General features: G+C 48.5%; 1 long non-coding RNA gene across 1 annotated transcript; it reads left to right on the top strand.

Annotated features, from left to right (window-relative positions):
- Positions 1 to 309: 309 nt before the first annotated feature.
- LOC134173338 (uncharacterized) lies at positions 310 to 15,626 on the top strand. Its single transcript, XR_009968214.1, has 3 exons — positions 310 to 4,768; positions 13,543 to 14,066; positions 14,163 to 15,626. It is a non-coding gene; the product is annotated as an uncharacterized LOC134173338 (long non-coding RNA).
- Positions 15,627 to 18,879: the final 3,253 nt, after the last annotated feature.

The following is an 18,879-nucleotide window of genomic DNA, read 5'->3' as shown; positions in this document are numbered from 1 at the left end:
TCCTCCCCTCCCTTCCCCGCCGATGGGGGTTGCTCGGGCTGGCTCGGCCGTGGGCCTGGGAGCGCGGGGATCCCGCACGTCGCCGTGTGAGGCGAGAGTGGTGACGTGCGGTGGTGCGTCACGCGGGAGAGGCGCCGGGCTGCCTCGCCATCAGTGCAAGTCCGCACGTGCAGAGCCATGCGGGGAGAGGGAGGAAAGAAAAGGGAGAATGGAGGGAAAGGAGGAAAAGAGGGAGGAAAGAAAGAGTAGAGGAGGAAGAGAGGGAGGAAGGGAAGCAGGAGGGATGCTTCCCCCAGCCGCACGGTTGTATTGTGAGTCCTTCAGCGCTAGCCCCCGTGGAAATGTGACTTTGACAATGTTGAGTATTTTATGTGTTTGATGAAATACAGAGATCCCTTGGATGCAGGAGGGAGTTAGGCCAGGCAGGCAGCGTGGTGTCAACCCCAGTCTGCCTGACCCTCTCCTCACCCCTCGTTCCTGTTTTCTTCTGACTTCTCCGCTCCTTGCAGATCTCGGTTCTGATTCATACCATCTTTGCTTTAAAGCTCCATGGTAGAGACAGAGGCTTGATTGCTATGCAAAGCTGTAAGCCCTGGTTCCTTGCTGACCGGACTTGGTGCCTGACTGGGCTTGTCTGCTCTCAAGTCGGGGCACCCTTAGCAGAAGGGCAAACTCATGACTTCAAAGTTTGTTTCCATGCCTGTTATGCATAGTCATCTGTAATCAGCTTCTTTTCAAACCGCTTTTTAGAAGACCAGAAGCGTCTGGAAGGAGGGAATGGTTGATGATCCAGGTAATCCATGAGCTAGCCTAACAGCCCTGCCATTTCTAGCAGGATTTGGCAAAGAAACTGTGTAACAGCAGTGGCGTTAGGGATAGGTAACCCAGTTTTTGGTGTATTATCTGACACAACACGGCTGACAGATGACACACTTGGTGATGGGGAAGCTGCTGGCTGACTTTGTGGTCCTGCTCAAGAGGCGAGGCAGCTGGGCCTTGTTTCTGAGCTCTGTGTCCTCAGCTCCTCTCAGGTGACTGCTGACATTCAGGTACGTCTTAGCCTGATGGCTCTTCATACTGCTTCTCCTGCCCCACAGGAGAACTGTTTGCCCCAGACCTTGCTGCTCAACCTCCTGCTCTAGCGGGAGTTTCATGGGGCTGCTTGCTGGCCAGAGAGCTCAGCGGTTGTTAAGTAACTAATGAGTGGGAGGTATGATATGTGTATTATTCAGTTTATTACTCTGATGAGTAGCTGGGTTTAGGCCAAGCCGCCTCCTCATGTGACCTTTGGGAAGGAGGAGGGAGAGGTTTCCTGCTCGCCACTGTTCTGAACGTGCTTTTTGCTGCTGTTTTGGGTGTTGGCTTTCCTAAACTGTGTGTGAGCAAGCCAGTGTGACAGAAATGAAGGTGTTTTTGAAAGAAACAAGTTACTGATGCTGCATGAAGCTGTTTTCCACACCTAGCACTTTGTCCTTGGGATTTGGGAAGAATGGTAGTGTAGGTCTGAGGTATGAATCAGTGCTTACTTGGCCTCTCTCAGGATGATTCAAAAGTCCTAATAGCCTGCCATGGAATTAAAATCCTTCTGAAAATAAACAAAAGATGCAGTTAATTTTAGCTACAAGTGACTTAGAAGTTTCTTTGTAAAGCAGTCTCAACTATCCCATGCACATCTGGCTGATTCCAGTTAGCTGAGACCAGCATCAAAGGGAGAGAATGGGTTCAGGTTAGAGTCTGCACAGACTGAGAGAAGTATTTTTTTGCTAACTTTGTGACCTGCTCTTACCCTGGAGATGCTGATGTTTCAAACATCCTGATTAGTGGACAGACTCTTAGTCCTTTTTCAGTGCTGTGGAAATCCCAGGCCCAGCGGAACTGTGTTACTAATTAAAAAGTACGCGTATGACTAACATTTTCCCAGCATGTAGTAAACCCAGTGATCTCACAAACTCCTCTTCCTTGGAATTAACAATGAGCTGAGAATAATGATCCTTCCACCTCATTGTTCATTCAGCTCCTTCTGACCAATCATCCCTGTGTCGGGAAAGCGCTTGTGCTGCGTTTGAAACTGCTGCCCTCACACTGCCAGCCTTTTCAGCTTGAAAAAGCATCATCTGAAAGAAGACTGTGATCCTGGGGGGGATGGACTGTAATTACTGAAATACCATAGTAGATTAACAGGAAAAAAAAATGGGCAGTTTGCCTCTGTGCAGCACAGAGGTTTATAACTTCACAGTGCACAGGCATTCCAGCACCTTCTTATTTCTCCCATAAGGAAAGCTACTGCCTGGGGTGGTGGCTGCTAGCTGCTTTCCTATGGGATGTATTGCAATCTTGGGATGCCCCTTTGCCATGACATCCCCAGGAGCTCTTTGTTTCCCTACCATCACTCTGCTGTGGGGCATCCCCTATCCCCAAGCAGCAGGGCTGGAGGTGCTCACCCACTCTCCCCTCTGTGCCTCACCTTGGTTTTGGGCATGTGGGAAGAAGCTGGGAGCCAGGACGCTGGCATACATGAGGATCTCTGTGGGTTTGAGGGAAGCTGCCCTGAAACAAGTTCATCTGAGGTGACAGCAGTGCATAGGATGGATATTTAAAATAGGCAGCATTGCCATACATAGCTGAGATAGCTTTCCAAACCACTCAGCTCTGATTTCTCAAGAGTTTCAGTGTGTAAAGTGGCTCAGAAAGTGGAGCTTTGCCACTTTAACCTAGTATCTGTCTCACTGAGAAATGAGTAGCAATAAGTTTGAGCAGCAGATGGTGAAGTCTTCCACACAGCTAAGGAGGAGAGAGAGAATGATATTGACACTTCTGGCATCTCGTTGAATAAGCACGCATGTCACTTCATCTCAGATATGAATATACACTGCAGTGTGGGTGATTAAATAGAGTACTTCGTATTTAGAAGTAGGCATCTGCCTAAGAGGTTTCTGCCTGTTGAATCAAATTTTCCAAGACTTCTACCCATGTCAGCCAGCCTTTGACTGGAATTGCTCAGTGACTCCCTGAATCTACTTTGACACTTAATAACTTTCGGAATAATTCTTTATGTTCTGAAGACCTGCTGCACAGCTTCTTGGGGCATAGCCATTTTAATTTCCTTTTATAATGCTAGTGATGTTGAAGGGAGCTGCTGTGTGAATAGCTCCCCTTATAGCCACTGCAGACACTTTTGTTGCCATGTTTGCCTGCGTCTGAGGAAGAGGAGGATAGTTCATTTTCACTTGGCGCATGAGGGAGAATGCTTCCATTCAAACCATTAGTCTGCCTTCTGACAGAAATGGGCACACTGTCCATTTATGATGTTCATGTGACCACCAGCATTTTGGTGGTAGCTTCTGAACCAGCCACCAGCTAGCAACATGATTTCCAGAGGGCTCTAGAAAGGCCAGGCTCTGCAAGGGCTGGCAGGGCTGCTGGGTCCCTCTGACCTGCTGGCAGGTACTGAAGGCCTTAGTGGGCAGGAATGGTTCATGTGCCTCTACTGAGAGCATAAGGCAAATAGGAGGTAGGTAGAATGAGCACCATGAAGAGCTTGGGGTTTGTATAGCACTGATTGATGCTTTTGCAGAGCCCACATCAGTGGAACTCCTGGTGCTGATTTACTTCCTGGCACGCTGGTACTTAGAGGCAGGAGGAGTGGAACAGGGGTTGCCCATTAGCACCATTGATTGCAGCTGGTGCTGCATTTCTCCCTGCTGCCCATCCAGAGGTGATCTGCAAATTCTGCTCTTTGCTACGTGCTCCAAGGGTGGAAGATTCAGCTTCCTTCACAGGGACTGCTTTGGGGATGAGGGTGTCATAGGCCAAGATGAAGAGAATCTTCTATGTGTGAGTATCATTTTTCCTTCCCCTTCAAGGTGCAAATGGATCTCCTTTGGGAGGAGCATGTCCTCAGACTGGTTTAGTGACTTTCATTGTGTCGGAGGAAGCACGCTTTTTGGGGAGAGGTTGTACAGAGAACTTTCTTCCTACTCTCTCCTCCTGTTCCCTGTCTCAGGGAGGTCGGGCTGGGATCCACTTTTCCTCCCCCTTTCAGCAATTGCAAAATGATGTGTTTGATTCCTGCACCAAGAAAACAACCTTCAAATAGGGGCTGAAATTCTATCTTGGGGGGTGATGGGCTTGAGCTGGGAGGAGAGGGGCCGAGTGAGAAGGGCCATTCCAGAGGGCTTTAGCTCTGCTCCTTTTAGCTTTGAGTTGTTTTGTTATGGAACCTCATTCTGGCATTGCTAAGGGGTGGTGAAGGAGCTTCCTGTGCTCCTGCTCTGTGCACTGGGCAGCTGTGGTCTGGGGTGGGGAATATCTGCCTGGCTTTAGAGGTGAGCATCTCTACTTCCTGACTGCAGCATGTTCTAAAACAAGCCTAGGCACCGGGTATCTCAGCATATGTGTTGTTTGCGCAGATTGTGTTGCTCGTTAGCAGGCTTGAGACTGAGAAATGAAGTGTAATGGAGACCACTTGGGTCCTGACCATCTCAGCCTCTGGCTGTCTAAACCCTTGAGGTAATCCAGTTTCCTGTTTCCAGCCTCATTTGAGCAGCCTCAGCTGTTTTCCAGTGGTAAGGGTGCAATACTGCTCTCTGCCTGGCCTAAGCAGTTATAAATCAGAGTACCAGATTTCATATCTGAGTGATGGTGTTTTGGAAGTTATGTTGCCGCTGTCTGGGCTCCTCTTGAAAAGCAAGTGATGGGTAGTGATAGAGAACTGTTGTCTTTGACATGGAGATGCTGAGGATCCTTGGCTGGGCACTGCACTCCTCAGGTGCATCTGAGTTAAAATTCATCTTGGGAAGCAAATACAACTGTTTCTCTGTTTGTCATGCTTTACTGCCCTGGTTTCACGGTACCTTGGTGTCTCAGTAAGTAAATTTGCCACTCGGTTTCCAGCCAATCAATTTGTAATGGAAGAGGGGCTGGAGCAGTGGAGCCAGCAGCTAAGCCCAGAGTGGACTTTCCCCTGAGGGGTCTGCTGGGCCGTGCTGTGGTGGTTGGGCTGCCCTGGAAACAGGGCTGGAGGCAGCTCCCACTGCTGGCACCCATCCAGCTGTGGCTGGCATCCAGCCCTGCCTTCTGTCACAGGCCCTGCTGCTTGTGCAAGACCCTGTGTACTGGCATGACCCCGGATGGCTTTCGTAAGCCAGCCATTGGGGCTCTGGGGGCCCTTTGTCCATTGCCCTGCAGGCACCCGGGGTCTCCTCATCACAGGGGCTTTGCTGGAGCAGGGAAGCCTGAAGTCCAGGCACGGAAGCCCTTGGCACTGCTGGACACACCAGAGCAGAGGCTCCCTTTTGGGCATCAGGCAGGGTTTGGGGCTTCGTGCGCTTTCGGCAGCCGCCCTAGCACTGCTTTGCATGTGGCTGAGCAGCCCCTGGCCCTGCTGCCCTGTTCTGGGGAGGTGAGCCTGCAAACCTGTAGGTTTTGCTGCTCTCCAGCTGTGAAGGCAGGGAAGCATTGGTGGCTGGCTGCTTCCCAAGCAGCCAGTTGGGCTGTCTCCTCTCAGCAGCTGTCTCCTCTCAGCCGGAAGGGATGCTCTGCCCAGGTAATTTGAGCAAGTCATGGCAAGTGTGCCTGGGCTGTGCCTAGAACTGATTTTTCACCCCTGCAGAAATGTTGAACATATTCAGTAAAATCTCTCTGTGAATTGTCTACTGGTAATGCAGCAGACATAGATTTAATGATGAATAGGTTTTGTCCCTGCAGGGCAGCCTTATGAGATGTAGGAAGGTACTGTCTTTTCTGCAGGTACGTGTTTGGATGAGACTGCTGTTTTCCTCAGAGAGTAGTTGGGCTTCTGAGTTCATCATAAAACCATAGAATGGTTTGGGTTGGAAGGGACCTTAAAGCTCACCCAGTTCCACCCCCCTGCCATGGGCAGGGACACCTTCCACTAGACCAGGTTGCTCAAAGCCCTGTCCAGCCTGGCCTTGAACACGGCCAGGGATGGGGCAGCCACAGCTTCTCTGGGTAACCTGTGACAGTGTCCCACCACCCTCACAGGGAAGAACTTCTTAATATCTAATCTAAATCTCCCCCCTGTCAGGTTAAAGCCATTCCCCTTGACCTGTCCCTTCAGATTTCTTGTAGCCTCTTTAAGCACTGGAAGCTGCTCTGAGGTCTCCCTGGAGCCTTCTCTTTGGCAGGCTGTGGGGTGAGAGGAAGGAGGTCTGGAGTGGGTAGCACGGACACTAACTAGAAGCTCGAGCAGTCACTAGTTGACACAGATCACCTACTTACGGTAAGGAAATGAAAAAGATGGCAACAGAGACATGACTTCTTTTTTCCTGAGAGTTACTATGGGCCTTGGTTTTCACAGAAGTACTGCTTTATTGCTCCTGGGGTGAAGCCCGGAGTGGGCAGTGTGTGGCTTATGGAGCTGGCTGAAGCCAGAGAGGTGCTCGGAGGTGGCAAATAGTCTGAAATGATACTGGTTTCATTATCTCTTGACTGCTTACTGGATAGAAGTGTTGGTGAGTTGCCCAGGAGCCTCCTGAGCTCCTGCTGAAGGTGTGTGTGTGACATTGCATCCTTGGCTTCTCAATGTGAGATGGTGATGCACTCGGCAGCTGACAAGGTGAGGGCGTGAAATAGATCCAAGAATGTGACAAACCAAAATCCCCATAGACTTTGGGATGATTTCAGGATTTCTGTCTGTTGGACAGACAAGGGGCAGTTTTGAACAACTTGTCCTTTGTGTGGGAGCAGAGGCTGCCCTGTGAAAACTCCTTCATCTCGAGAAAACAGGACCTTGTTTGAGGCTAAATCCGTTTCCCCTCCATTGAGCCGTGTCCAGGGCAGCAGCAAATCCCCCCTGGGGTGGACAGCAAGCCCTGGGCACTGAAGCTCGTGGGAGGGAGGAGCAGAGGGTGACCTGGTGCTGCAGCGAGGCAGCACACAGCAAACCTGTGGATGGAAAAAGTGCTTGTGAATGCAGGTGGTTGATCATTAAGTGACTCCAGTGGGGCTTGAACATGTATTCTGGAGGGGGAAGGCTGCCTGTCCTGCCATCTGTGACCAAACTGAGCATCCCTTTTGCAGTGCCATTCAAGATCCAAAGTCTAGCGGTACAAAGGACTGATTTTTCTTTCCAGCTCAGGGGTTGTGGGGCGCTGTTGAAGGGCATCATCCTGGCCTGAGGTCAGGGCTTAGCACTCCTGGCAGCACTTATTCTTTGTATGGTACAGGGCAGGCATAAGAAGGACAAAACCCCCACTTCGCTACTGCTGACCAAACCCCTACCTGGCTGCTGGCTCCTGGCACAGCCGATTTCACATTGTCCCCAGACCTTCTGCAATGGCAACACTGACTTTTATGGTAAGAGTAGGAAATTACCATTTGACTGTGCTCATAGAACAGCATGGCTGTACCACTCTAAGCTGCAATGGCCTCTCTCCCCTTGAAGGAAACCTTACCACATCTGCTATCATCTGAATTTAAATGGGTGGGAGTGAACATGAAGGCCAGCTCTGTTTCTGGTTTCTGAGACAAGCAGGATAAATGAAATGCTGCTGCATCTCCAGGTGAGGTGTTGGGCAAAGGGTAGAGCTGGCCCTCCTTGCTGAAACTCGGTCAGGCTCTGCACACATTTCCTTGCCTGGAAAACACTGAGGTTTCACTGAAAAATAAACATAGCCTGAGGCTGTTTTAAAGGGTGAAAAACAAGCTCATGTGTCTGGCTTCAGGTCATGGGATGAGTTTTCTATGTGGGTTTTATAGCTTTCGGCATGTGACATGAGCTTTGTGTTGTTTTAATTGTGTGCTGTTGGGGTCTGAGCTGGCTTGGGGAGCTCAGCGCAGCTGGGCTGATTCCACAGCTGCACATGCAGGTGTATGGTAGAACAGGGACCCTTCCAAAACAGTCTGATTAATAAGCACTATGCCTTTTCCAGCACGTTGTGTCCAAGCCATTCAGTGCCTTCCACTGAGATAGATGGTGAACTCTGCAGCAGCTTATTTTTAATAACACCCCCCCCCCCCCAGCACTATATATTAATCACATATGAGATGATGATTTTTGGTGCTAACACTTCTTTTTTGCAATATCACTAAATTGGTATTGGCAGCATTAGTGCCGTGTGCTGCATGTCTTTGCTGCATGCATCTCTGATGATGTGGTAGTGCTCTGCTAAGGCTGCTTGCAGGGGGAGATGACATTGCCTTAGCTGTGGGTGGAGGGTGCTGGGACCCTGGGGGTCTGGGTGATGGGGAGGAGGGTGCTGGGACCTTGGGGCTATTTGTTTTTCAGTAGTGTTTGCTGTAGTTGATGCATTTTCCAATGACTGTTCTGCTGCCAGGTTGCTTTGAGACAAGCACAGGGCTGCCCACAGGTCAGCCTCTCCTGAGTGTGCTTGGGGCTGCCTTCAGCTGGTGCAGGAATCCGAGGCTTACCCTGGAAAGTGGACGGGCTTCGTCTCGAATCAGAGAGAGGTGCCAGCAGCACCTCTCGGCACCGGTGACCTCAGTGGTGCTCACTGGGCTGTTTGCACAAACGTCAGAGATAGCAAGGCACGTCTCATTGATTCCTCTCATGATCGATGTGCTATCTTCTGCTTTATTTGGCACTGCCACAAGAGCGCTGCCATTCCTGCCCCTTAGCTGTTTTCTTTCTCTTTTGACCTGTCTCCTTTTTAGAGTTGAGTCTCCTTGCAGCCACCCCTCCCACCTACCTAGTGTCTTTCTTCCATAGCTGCAAACTCAGCGCCTTTCATTCCCCTGAATGTTAAAGAGATTATAGGATGTGTAAGAGCACCTCCTTGTGTTCGTGACAAACCTGGCATCTGCTACAGCTGAATTCGCCAACTGTTTTCTGTTTCCCTTTCGGTGGTTGCCACCTTGTCCGCGGTTTGAAGGCAGTGGGCTCCGAGGCAGGCAGTCAGCATGCCATCCGCACCCCAGCCCTCCCTCCAGCGTTGGGAGTTTGCTGTCTCCTCCCCTGGACCTTTACTGCTGTAGAGGGGAACTACGACAGAGATAGGATCTGTTTCTTGTTTCCATCACTAGGTTGTCAGGCCCAGGGGAGACATCCTCACCGAGGAGGTAGGGCAAAGCCGTTCTCAGAGTTTAGGCTAATTGTGGTGCTGAGCACTTGAACTCCTGGTCTGAGTCCCTCCGAGCAGTGTTGCCTGTTACTCAGCTCACAATTGAGCTCTGCTTAGTCCTGAATGTATGCACCTCTGCTCCTGGAGAAATACTTCTTCCAATGTGAGAAGAGACATGGAGCTCATTAAGAGCTCTTTGCACGCCAGGGCTCAAGGTGAGTGCTCAGGAAGACTGGTGTGCCTGCAGGGTGGAGAGGGACAGAGCTTTTTAATAGCAGCAATGAGGAGCACTCGGGTTCTTGTCGCTACACAAGTTACCCAGGCTTCTTCCCCTGCAAAAATAGCTCCAGTAATTGCAATTACAAGGTTTCATTACATTGTCCAGGGTGCAAAGGCCAGAGTTGCCACCAAGTGTTCTGGCACCACAGCAGCTGCAGAGGTACCTGTTGCGGGTATAATTATAAGGACGGGGATCTGTCATTGCCTCCTTCCATGCATTAGTGGGCTCCAGCCAGCAGCTGGCAGCCCTTCCAGCAATCAGAAATGTCCTGTGAATTCAGCCTTGCTTTCGATTATAGTTTTTTTTTTTTCTTTTTCCCAGGCAAGTGAAATGCAGTGCTTCACAAGCACGCAAGTTTTGTTGCTAGGTGAATAAATGAGTTTCTGCTTGGTTGTAATTCAGCCTTGTTTGCAAGTGACCCTTGGTGATCTCCCTTCCAGCATTTCCAAATCCCGGTCTCGGCTCTCACGTTGCAGCCCTGTCTCTGCAGAAGTTCGGTTTTCCTTCACTAGATGTCACTGTCTATACGGGGAATTTCTGAAGCCGGCAGAAAGGATGATTAAATTAAGCGGGCGGGGGGGGGGGGGGGGAAGGGAAGCTATTTGGAGAGGGCGTGTAAGTGACTAAAAACCGTATTTTCAATTATGCTGAAATTAATGTTTTCCTCTTCTTCATCCCCCTACAGTTTGTAAGAGGCTTTCAGTGCTGCTTAGGAAAATGAATTCCCTGAGAACCCTTTCCTAGGCAGGCATGGGAAGCTGGTGGCCATCTGGCCCTAGTCTGTCCTTGCCATTGCAAAGTGGAGGTGGTAGGACTGAGCATGCTTTAATCTTCTTTCTCTGGGGGGCACAGACCAAACCCAGTAAATGAGAAAGAGCCCACATTGTATCCACATTGCAAGGAAGGAAAAATATTCATCTAGTTTCTGGAGTTTCACTTTAGAAAAACAATCTTTCTGGGTTGTGGAGTGTTTTAATTTACCCTTTAATTAAGCTGACAGGGTGACTAGGCTACAGAGAAATAAGAGTACATGTTATGGGCAGTTTTTGCTGGCCATGTTAGGCTCCGTGTTTGTGTTACCTTAGCTGCAAAGAATAAATATTTCTTGTATGGCGTAACATCATCCCCTCCTTTTCCTCCAGGTTTTTATTAAATTCTAAGGATGCTTCAGCCAGCTAGTTATGGCACTAATAAGTGGTGCTTTAGGAAGGGCTGATAAGAAGGCAAATCTGGCTTTTGCTACTTTTTATTTACTTTCTGGTGTGGGGTTAGCATCACAGATGTCCTCAACAGTACAGAATTTGCTTCCTTAAAGATTTTAACTTGGAAGAGAACGTTGAAAGCTGGGCTTTGCTACACTGGGAATATTGCTGCTTTTCAGTTTGGCAGGCAATGGAGCATATAAACACTGCTATGACAGGCTTGCCTTTATTTTACTGCTGGCCTTTTTTCTCTCACCCCTAAGAGATGACGTGCAGGCACCCTTGTGCATCACACTGATATCCTCATGCACAGGTAAGGTAAAACCTCAAGTGTCTTTGATACCCTGCCCGGTGGGTGAGGGTGCTGTGGTGATGACCTCCTGGGATGCAGGCTGACCTGCCACAGGGTGAGATGCTCATCTTGTCTAAACCATGTTGCTAAGGGCTCATGGTGAGAGGTGAGAGGGCTACTTGGACCCTCAGATCTCACGTGGGGTCACATCTCTTCTTGCCTGGCCATGAGCTGTTTCTACCATCCCCCTGCTGTGCTGTGCATCAGCCCAGAGCAAAGAGTGATCGCAGTGTGTTGCTCACTATTCTCTTGTGACCTGGGTAATACACATAGGAAGTGGGTGAGCTGGTCTCATTGAGCTCCCTTTGATCTCCTGGCACTTGAATGCTGTGAAATTTTATAGAATCACAGAATGGTTTGGGTCGGAAGGGACCTTAAAGCTCACCCAGTTCCAACCCCCTGCCATGGGCAGGGACACCTTCCACTAGATCAGGTTGCTCCAAGCCCCATCCAACCTGGCCTTGCACACTGCCATAGATGGGGCAGCCACAGCTTCTTTGGGCAGCCTGTGCCAGTGCCTCACCACCCTCACAGGGAAGAACTTCTTCCTTATATCTAAACTAAATTTCCCCTCTGCCAGTTTTAAACTATTCCCCCTCATCCTAGTCCTACCTGCCCCTGTAAAAAGGTCCTCTCCAGATTTCTTGTAGGTCCTTTTAGGCACTCAGAGCTGCTCTAAGGTCTCTCCAGAGTCTTCTCTTCTCCAGGCTGAACAACTCCAACTCTCTCAGCCTGTTTCCATAGCAGAGGTGCTCCAAATTTGGAAGTAATCACTACCACTACCCAGATGCAAATCTAACAAGTGGTCCTGCCCATCCAGTAAAGCCTTGGATGGGACTTGTGTGCTTGAATTCCATCCCCTTGCGTGTCTGAAATAATTGATTTCTTCAGCAGCTCTGCTCCCCTCTTGGTGGAGCAGGAGACAGGCACTGAATCCCTCAGTGTGACACTTGCAGATCTGGTGATAAAGTGCAGTGGCTCTCGTAGTTTTATTGTTTATCAGGATGCAAGCAAAATCCTTGATCTAATGTAAACTCTGTGGCTTTTTTGAGGTGCATGTAAGGACACAAACTACTCATATTGTGGTTTTACTGCAATTTGTCTCTGTTCTCATAGTAGCTACTTAGCAAAATTTTCCTATTCCACTTTCATTAGTGTACAAGAGCTGCAGTAGCACTTTCTGCAATAGTGCAATGAGCCGTGCAACCTCTGAACTCATCTTCTCCTTCCTATTTAAGCTTGGTAAGAGCACAGCAGAGCCCTGGGCTGTGGGCTGGAAGGATGTTCCCCACATGAAAGGGGGAGCTGAAGGGTGCCTGGCAGCACCAGGTTTTATGCCTTGCCTTTTCATAGTGGGGATCTCTTGCAGAGGAAAAAGAGACTGAGGGTATATGAAATAGGGTGATGGCTTGAAATCATCTCACTGTGGTCTGTAGGGCTCTGTTAAACCAAAAGAGAAATGGAAAGAGCAGCTCTGTGTTGGATGACCTCATAGCAGCCTTCCAGTATCTGAAGGGGACCTAAAAGGATGCTGAAAAGGGACTCTTCGTTAGGGACTGCAGCTATAGGACAAGGCGTAATGGGTTCAAACTTAAACAGGGAAGCTCAGGTTAGATAAAGGAAGAAGCTCTTTACTGTGAGGGTGGTAAGGCATTGGCACAGGTTGCCCAGAGAAGTTGTGGCTGCCCATCCGTGGCAGTGTTCAAGGCCAGGGAGTCTTGGGAGTCCCTGGGAGTCTTGGGATGACATGGTTTAGTGTGAGGTGTCCCTGCCCGTGGCAGGGGGTTAGAACTAGATGATCTTAAGGTCCTTTCCAACTCAAATCATTCTCTGATCCTTTGAATATCAGTTACTGCTTTTACAAAATGTGCTTAGAAAGGCCTGGAAAATAATGTGTAGGGAGAAAGCCAGGAGACATGACTGAAAAATGGCAATTGCTTTTTGTAAAAGAGTCAAAGGAAATGGAACAGTATTAATTTTGTTTGGAATTTATAATCAAAGGGAAAGTTACCGTTTTGATTGGAGATGGAAAATTGCCTGATTATCTTCACTTTTTCTGTGCCTGCATAGGGAAGTGTTTCTCTGCTGGTGAAGTGAAGGAAAATATAAAAAAGAGATAATGGAAAGAGGAATAAAAAATGCTGCTTTTGTTTCCACTTTATGTTCTGCTACTGGCATTAGCAAACATACTGTTGCTATTCAGAGCTGTTCTCCTGTATGTGTGAGGTCTCTCTGCATGTGACAGCAATGCACAGACTTTGGCAACTGCAAATCCGGATTATTTCTTTGCTTTTCTGTGACTTCTTCAGCTCTGCCTGGCTTCAGTCTGTTGGCTGTTTATTTCAGCCTCCTTCTCTGTGAAATGGGACAATTCCTGTTTGTTTTCTAGAGGGTGTGGGAAGGTTGAGGATTTTTCTCTTTTTGACATGTCCAAAACCAAAAGGGTCTCAAAGGTTTTCTCTTACTCAGTTTGGAGAAGGAGGGATGAAAGGCAGGAGCATCAGGGGTAATGTGAAATGCTGAATCTTGGTGAGGATCTTTTCTGAGCTGGCTTCTGTAGACCTGTCTGGCAATCCAGTCACTGAAAAGGAAAATGAGGCAGAAACCCCTGAGCCCACAGCTTGACCGTTTGTGGTGAATATATTTTATCTTATTTATTTCTTGCAGCTTTCTAATGGCAGTATAACCCCACCTCTGCTGCCAGCATCTTGAGGCCTTCTGGAAGGAGCTGGGAGATGTCATGCAACCGGCTGTGAGTTAGAGGAGAGTGGAGAGGTGCAGAGGGACAAACAGCATCAGCTGGGAAGTGCTGGTGTGCCCTTGCTGTGTGCTCATGCAGGGCTGCCTGCTTTCTGTGCTGAGCAGGGCTGAGAGACCCTGCCAGCACTGTGCTCCTGCTCCAGCACTCCTCCTGTAGATTTTCATCCGTTTCTTAAAGCCCACCCACAGGCTCAGCTGGGCTTTGGAAGCCAAAATGTGAGCAAACGTCAAGCTTCCCGATCCCTTCAAGGCAGAATAAATCCCGTGAAGTGGAAGCTTTTATTTTTTCAGAGGAGTTGCCGGTACCCATCAAACTCCTTGGCACCAGGTCACCTGGAAGGTGAAGGGGTGCAATCACTGTACTTGCATGCAACACCTCCAGTCTTTTGCCTTGCGAATCATGGAGGTGACGTTTCCCCCAGCCTACATGTGTGTGTAAGGACAGCCCAGCAAGGGTGTCCCTTTCCCCGATGTGTGAAAGACTGATAAAAGCCATTATTGTTGGATTTTTTTTTTTCCCCTTCCAGGGGCTGTCACAATCTGTGTGAGGGTGGAAGAGCATTGCTCAAACAAGCCTCAGTTCTCGCAAACCACTGGAAGCCGGCTGAGTAGCATAGAGGAGGAAAGAAAGTATTAAGAAGGTATTTCTTTTTGTAGCAGTACGTGAGCAGAGAACTGCTGAAGACATGGGACTGCAGGAGCAGCCTTGCTCTGACTCAAGCACAGGCACTGAGAGCAGAGCTGGTGGTGGTACTTTTGCTCTCAGCTTAAAATACTGCCTCCTGGATGCAGAATGTTTGAAACCCCCAGGCTAAATAAGAAAAGTGGTCAATGAATAATGCATATATGGCGGAGCATTCCTTTAACCAGTTCTCACCTCACACTCCACTAGGCTGAGCTGGTCCCACCTCATCTCATGAGATGGGCTTTTCCTCTGCCTGAGTCTTCTCCTAAGTTACAAGTGATAGGACAAGAGGTAATGGCCTCAAGCTGTGCTGGGGAGGTTTAGATTGCATATTGGGAACAATTTCTTCACAGATAGGGTGATCAGGCATTGGAACAGCTGCCCAGGGAAGTGGTGGAGTTACTGTTCCTGGAAGTGTCCAAAGAAACGTGTAGATGAGGCCCCCAGGGATATGGTTTAGTGATGGACTTGGCAGTGCTGGGGTAATGGTTGGACTTGATGATCTTAAAGGTCTTTCCCAGCCTAGCTGGTTCTATGATTCTTGTGCTTGCCAAGCCTTAGCCGAGTACCTGAGCTTCCACATCTCCCCTGAGCGGTAGCTGTTGGGAGCAGGAGGTGTCTGGGCTGTTCTGGGCATGGGATGCTCCAGTGGCCCCTGGAGATGGTGGCTTAGCAGACAGAGGTGGGGAAGAGATAAAGACAGGCCATGTTTTTCCCAGGCTGTTTACTTTCCAGCATGCAGCCTTTTTAAGCTGCTCTTATGTTTCCAAATGCTGCAGCATGCTTGATTAGAGCCTGGTTAGCATGAACTGCTAGATGTTGGAAACTAAAAGGGTTTGCTTTTGTTTCAGTGATGTCTGGAGAATTTGGGAAGCTGTTCAGGACTTGCTCCCTTTCAAGAGCAAGGACGAGCCTTCCGTGGTTGCATCCCCCTCCCTTGACTCCCCTCTCACAGAAAGTCACTGAGTTTTTAGCATGTCCTTCATGGAAATAGCTCCTTAATATCAGTTGAGCTTTTTTTCAGATCTCTCTCTCTCTTGGTGTTTCTCTGTTCCCTTATCTTGTTTATGAAACTGTATTATGTGAGACAAAACTCATTTGTTGGTGAGGAAGGGACATTGTACTCAGTGGGATATTTACTGTGTACCTGAGGTATAATCTATCCTCTGCAGTGATACGGACTCCAAAATGAATGGGTATTTATTTATAATAATATAGCAGACAGCCCATAGGGAGGTGTCAGCTTGTTTGTAATCAATCTGTGCAATGCTCTCGTTGCAGCACAATAACACTTTGCATTAAGTGATGAATTGGTTTAGTCTCCTTATTCTGACTGTCATTTTTCCTCACTGAAGATGCATTGCCTCCATTATGTGTCCCTTGTAGCTGAGTACCATGTATCCATGGGTGCTTAAAAGTGAGTGGTGAGATCATGTGTATTCCCGTGTAGAAAGGGAAGAGAGCAGCCCCCCCAACACCTGTGCTGTTGATTATAGGGAATAATGGGTTCCAAATAGGTGGCTGGGTGCAGCATGAGCCACGCTTGCAGTGAGGTAAGCAATGATTTATTCTGCTGAAGTGGGTCATTATTGAACCAACATTGTATTTCTGGATTGATTTCAACTCAAACCCTGATGACAGAGTGGATATTATACTGCTGGAGAAACAGACCGTCCATGATAGCAAACAAGCTCGGTATGTTTTTAAAAGAGACATTCTTGGTACGTTGGTGAAAACAGCAATAAAACCTCTATTAAAAGAACTGAATTTGGGTGCTACAGAGATGCAATCAATATGCCTGTGTCAGAAATGTACGGCTGTTACCATCAAAGAGGAAAACCTGCCCATTGCTCAGTAGCTCATGAGTGAGTTGCCAGGAAAATAACAACCTGCTTTATGAAAGATACTGTAGAAAATGCAGTAGTATAGTCATACTTGCAGGCTGTCTTGGCTGGGGTCTGGATGCTTCACAAGGTGATGCTGCCTGGAGAAGGAGGGCTGAACTGTGGGTGCCAGCAGGGCTGTGGCGTGGGGAAAGTGGGACCGGTTGTTTTTTTTGGTCCTGTGTCCATCCCCTCCCATGCTTCTCCGAAGCCCAACACACCCCGTGGGCTGTTGCTGTCAGGTCATTTGCCTGGGTCACTTGTCCAACAGGTCTGTACCTCCAAGATGTCCTTTAATGCGGCAGTTTGGGCTGCCCATGTGCACCTAGGGTTGTCCTGCACATGAATAGGCTTGAGGGCTGAGAGGCTCTTAAAAGCAACAGGAGGAGTAAACAGGTCCATGTTTTTAATCTTCCTGTTCCCTTGTGATACATAAAGAAAAGCTTGCAAATGTCCTTCTGTCTTTGTAAAATCAGAAATAACCAGGGCTATGAAGTCTGTTCTTCACCATATTTCCCTGGAGGCAACAGAAATGTCTCTGCTCTTAAAGGAGCAGCTGGGGTGTGCAGAGACAGCTCTTGTCTCTGGGAGTTAGGGAAGGGGTGAAGAAAATACACAAAACACTTGATACATGCTACATGTTCTTAGAAACAACCACTCTGTTTTCAGTAGGAGTAGCTGAAATAGCAGTCCTTCCCCTCTGCCACTTTTCCATAAAGCCTTCTAAGAAAAATAGTGTAGGTAAAAATACACTGAAGCACTGGGGAGAAATTAGCAGGTTTGAAAGAGGCTCAGGAACAATCTTGGCACCCTTTTATGCAGCACAAAGAAACACAACTGGAAAATTGCTTTTCCTTCCTATGCTGCCTTTGAAGAGTGTTAAATTCAGAAGAGCCACTTAAGTCTCACAGGCTGCACTGCTTTACTGCTGCCCTCCCTCCTGCCGCCACTTGTGTGATGCGTAGTCCCCACCATGGGCACCCTAACCAACTACAGTGCAGCCCCTGTACTGGTGGAGGAGGCAGCCACAGGAACAGCCTGCTTTTCCCATTGTCCCTTTCCCAGCTCTGGAAATGGGTTGCTGAGCTAACATGACAAAAGGCCTCAGAATCAGTTATTCTTCTGAAGAGGGAGCTCCCACAGGGACCTGAGCTCACAGCCAGCAGGGGCTGGGATCAGTGGGCTGACAGTGCCGGTCGGCTGTGGAACTGACAGAGCTTAGGCTCAGTTCCCGCTTTGCTGGGTTGGGAAGAAATACAGGCAGGTGGGGATCTGCTGTGTGTGGGTACTGTCTGCTGCAGACTTCCTCTTGGTCCTCAGGTTGCTCCTAGTAGAACTCATCACTTCAGTATGGGAGGAGACTTGTGGCCCCTCCAAGCTCAGCAGCTTGCATACTGGGCAGTGCAGATGCCATAGTGCTGAGCTTGGGGAGGACTTGACACCCCGAGTGCTTACCTGCTCCTTGGGCAAGCCACAGCAATGTGCTCAGCCTGCTCATTGTCTGCTGCCTTTGCCTGTGGTTGAATTGCCTGGTGGGTCCCTGAGGGTGAAGAGGGATGGTGGTGGCTGGAGTGGCAGATACCCAGGCAGCTGGGTCAGCTTGAAGCACCATCCAATGACAAAGGCACATTTTCCTCCTGCTCTTGACAAGTCCTGGAAAGAAGACAGAGTCCTTTGCAAGGTATTTGGGCTTTAGACAAGTGGAAAAACACCATGAAACCAATCTGTAGGGAAATTGCAGGTGCTCTGGAGCCAAGTGCTCAACGTAATGTCAAACTACCTGTCATGAGTGTCACCCTCCACTTCTACTGATGCCATTAAAGTCACTTTCCAAACTGTCAGTTCGGAGCATCCTCTAGGTATGGACTGTAACTCATTTAATCACTTCCAGAGAGCATTCAGCTTTAACTGTAGTGCCCTGTTTTGCACAGCCACCTTGTTAAATCTTCGCTCCCAACCACAATATATGAGGCTCCATTACATGCAGCCTTGACATAAAGATCTTGCTTTAGCATGCCAAATTCTTCTCTCTCAAATACCATTTTTGAAATAGATAGACATACAGTTGAAAGCTATCTTGAGTCTTCCCTCTGCTTTTTGGAAAGGGAAAACTAAAGCTCAGTGTGGATTTGAAAGGTTAATTATCTGCTTCAGAGCATCTCCCTTAGTGTCTGGGAGGCAGTGTGGCTCCTGGCTGATGTGCTGCTGGCTGAAATTGCTTGGGTCTGATTTCAGCTTGGTTATTGACCTGGGAGGTGGTACAGGACAAGTCACTCCTTGCCTCAAATTTCCCATTTATACATTGGAATAAATGCTGTTGCTTCCATTGTCTGGTACTGTGACAGTGCCATCATGAGAGAGACTGTATGAGACAAGCATTATTTATTAATTTTCATTATCAGTCCATTTGGTTTTGAACTGAACTGTTGCCTTCATAACGGTTTTTAATTTAGGTCTGTGGTTATGTGTGAGCTTTTCTCTGGAGCTGTCTTTACTGAGTTAGATGTCTGATGTAAACTTCCATTACAGTCAGTGTGGGAAGCATCCCCTACAAAGACAGGTGATAAATTACAAACCATTTGTGGTGGATCCTGCCCTAACCTTTCTTTGTGTAATAAGAGATCCAAGTTGTGTTGCACAGCTCTGTTCTCTTTTGAATCCTGTGCACTTACATCT

The sequence above is a fragment of the Pezoporus occidentalis genome, unplaced genomic scaffold (assembly GCF_034315485.1).
Source record: "Pezoporus occidentalis ecotype Australia unplaced genomic scaffold, CSIRO_AGI_Poc_V1 ctg51, whole genome shotgun sequence".
Taxonomy (NCBI): domain Eukaryota; kingdom Metazoa; phylum Chordata; class Aves; order Psittaciformes; family Psittacidae; genus Pezoporus; species Pezoporus occidentalis.
The sequence above is the reverse complement of the archived record's forward strand: the minus strand, read 5'-3'. Positions and strand labels throughout refer to the sequence as shown.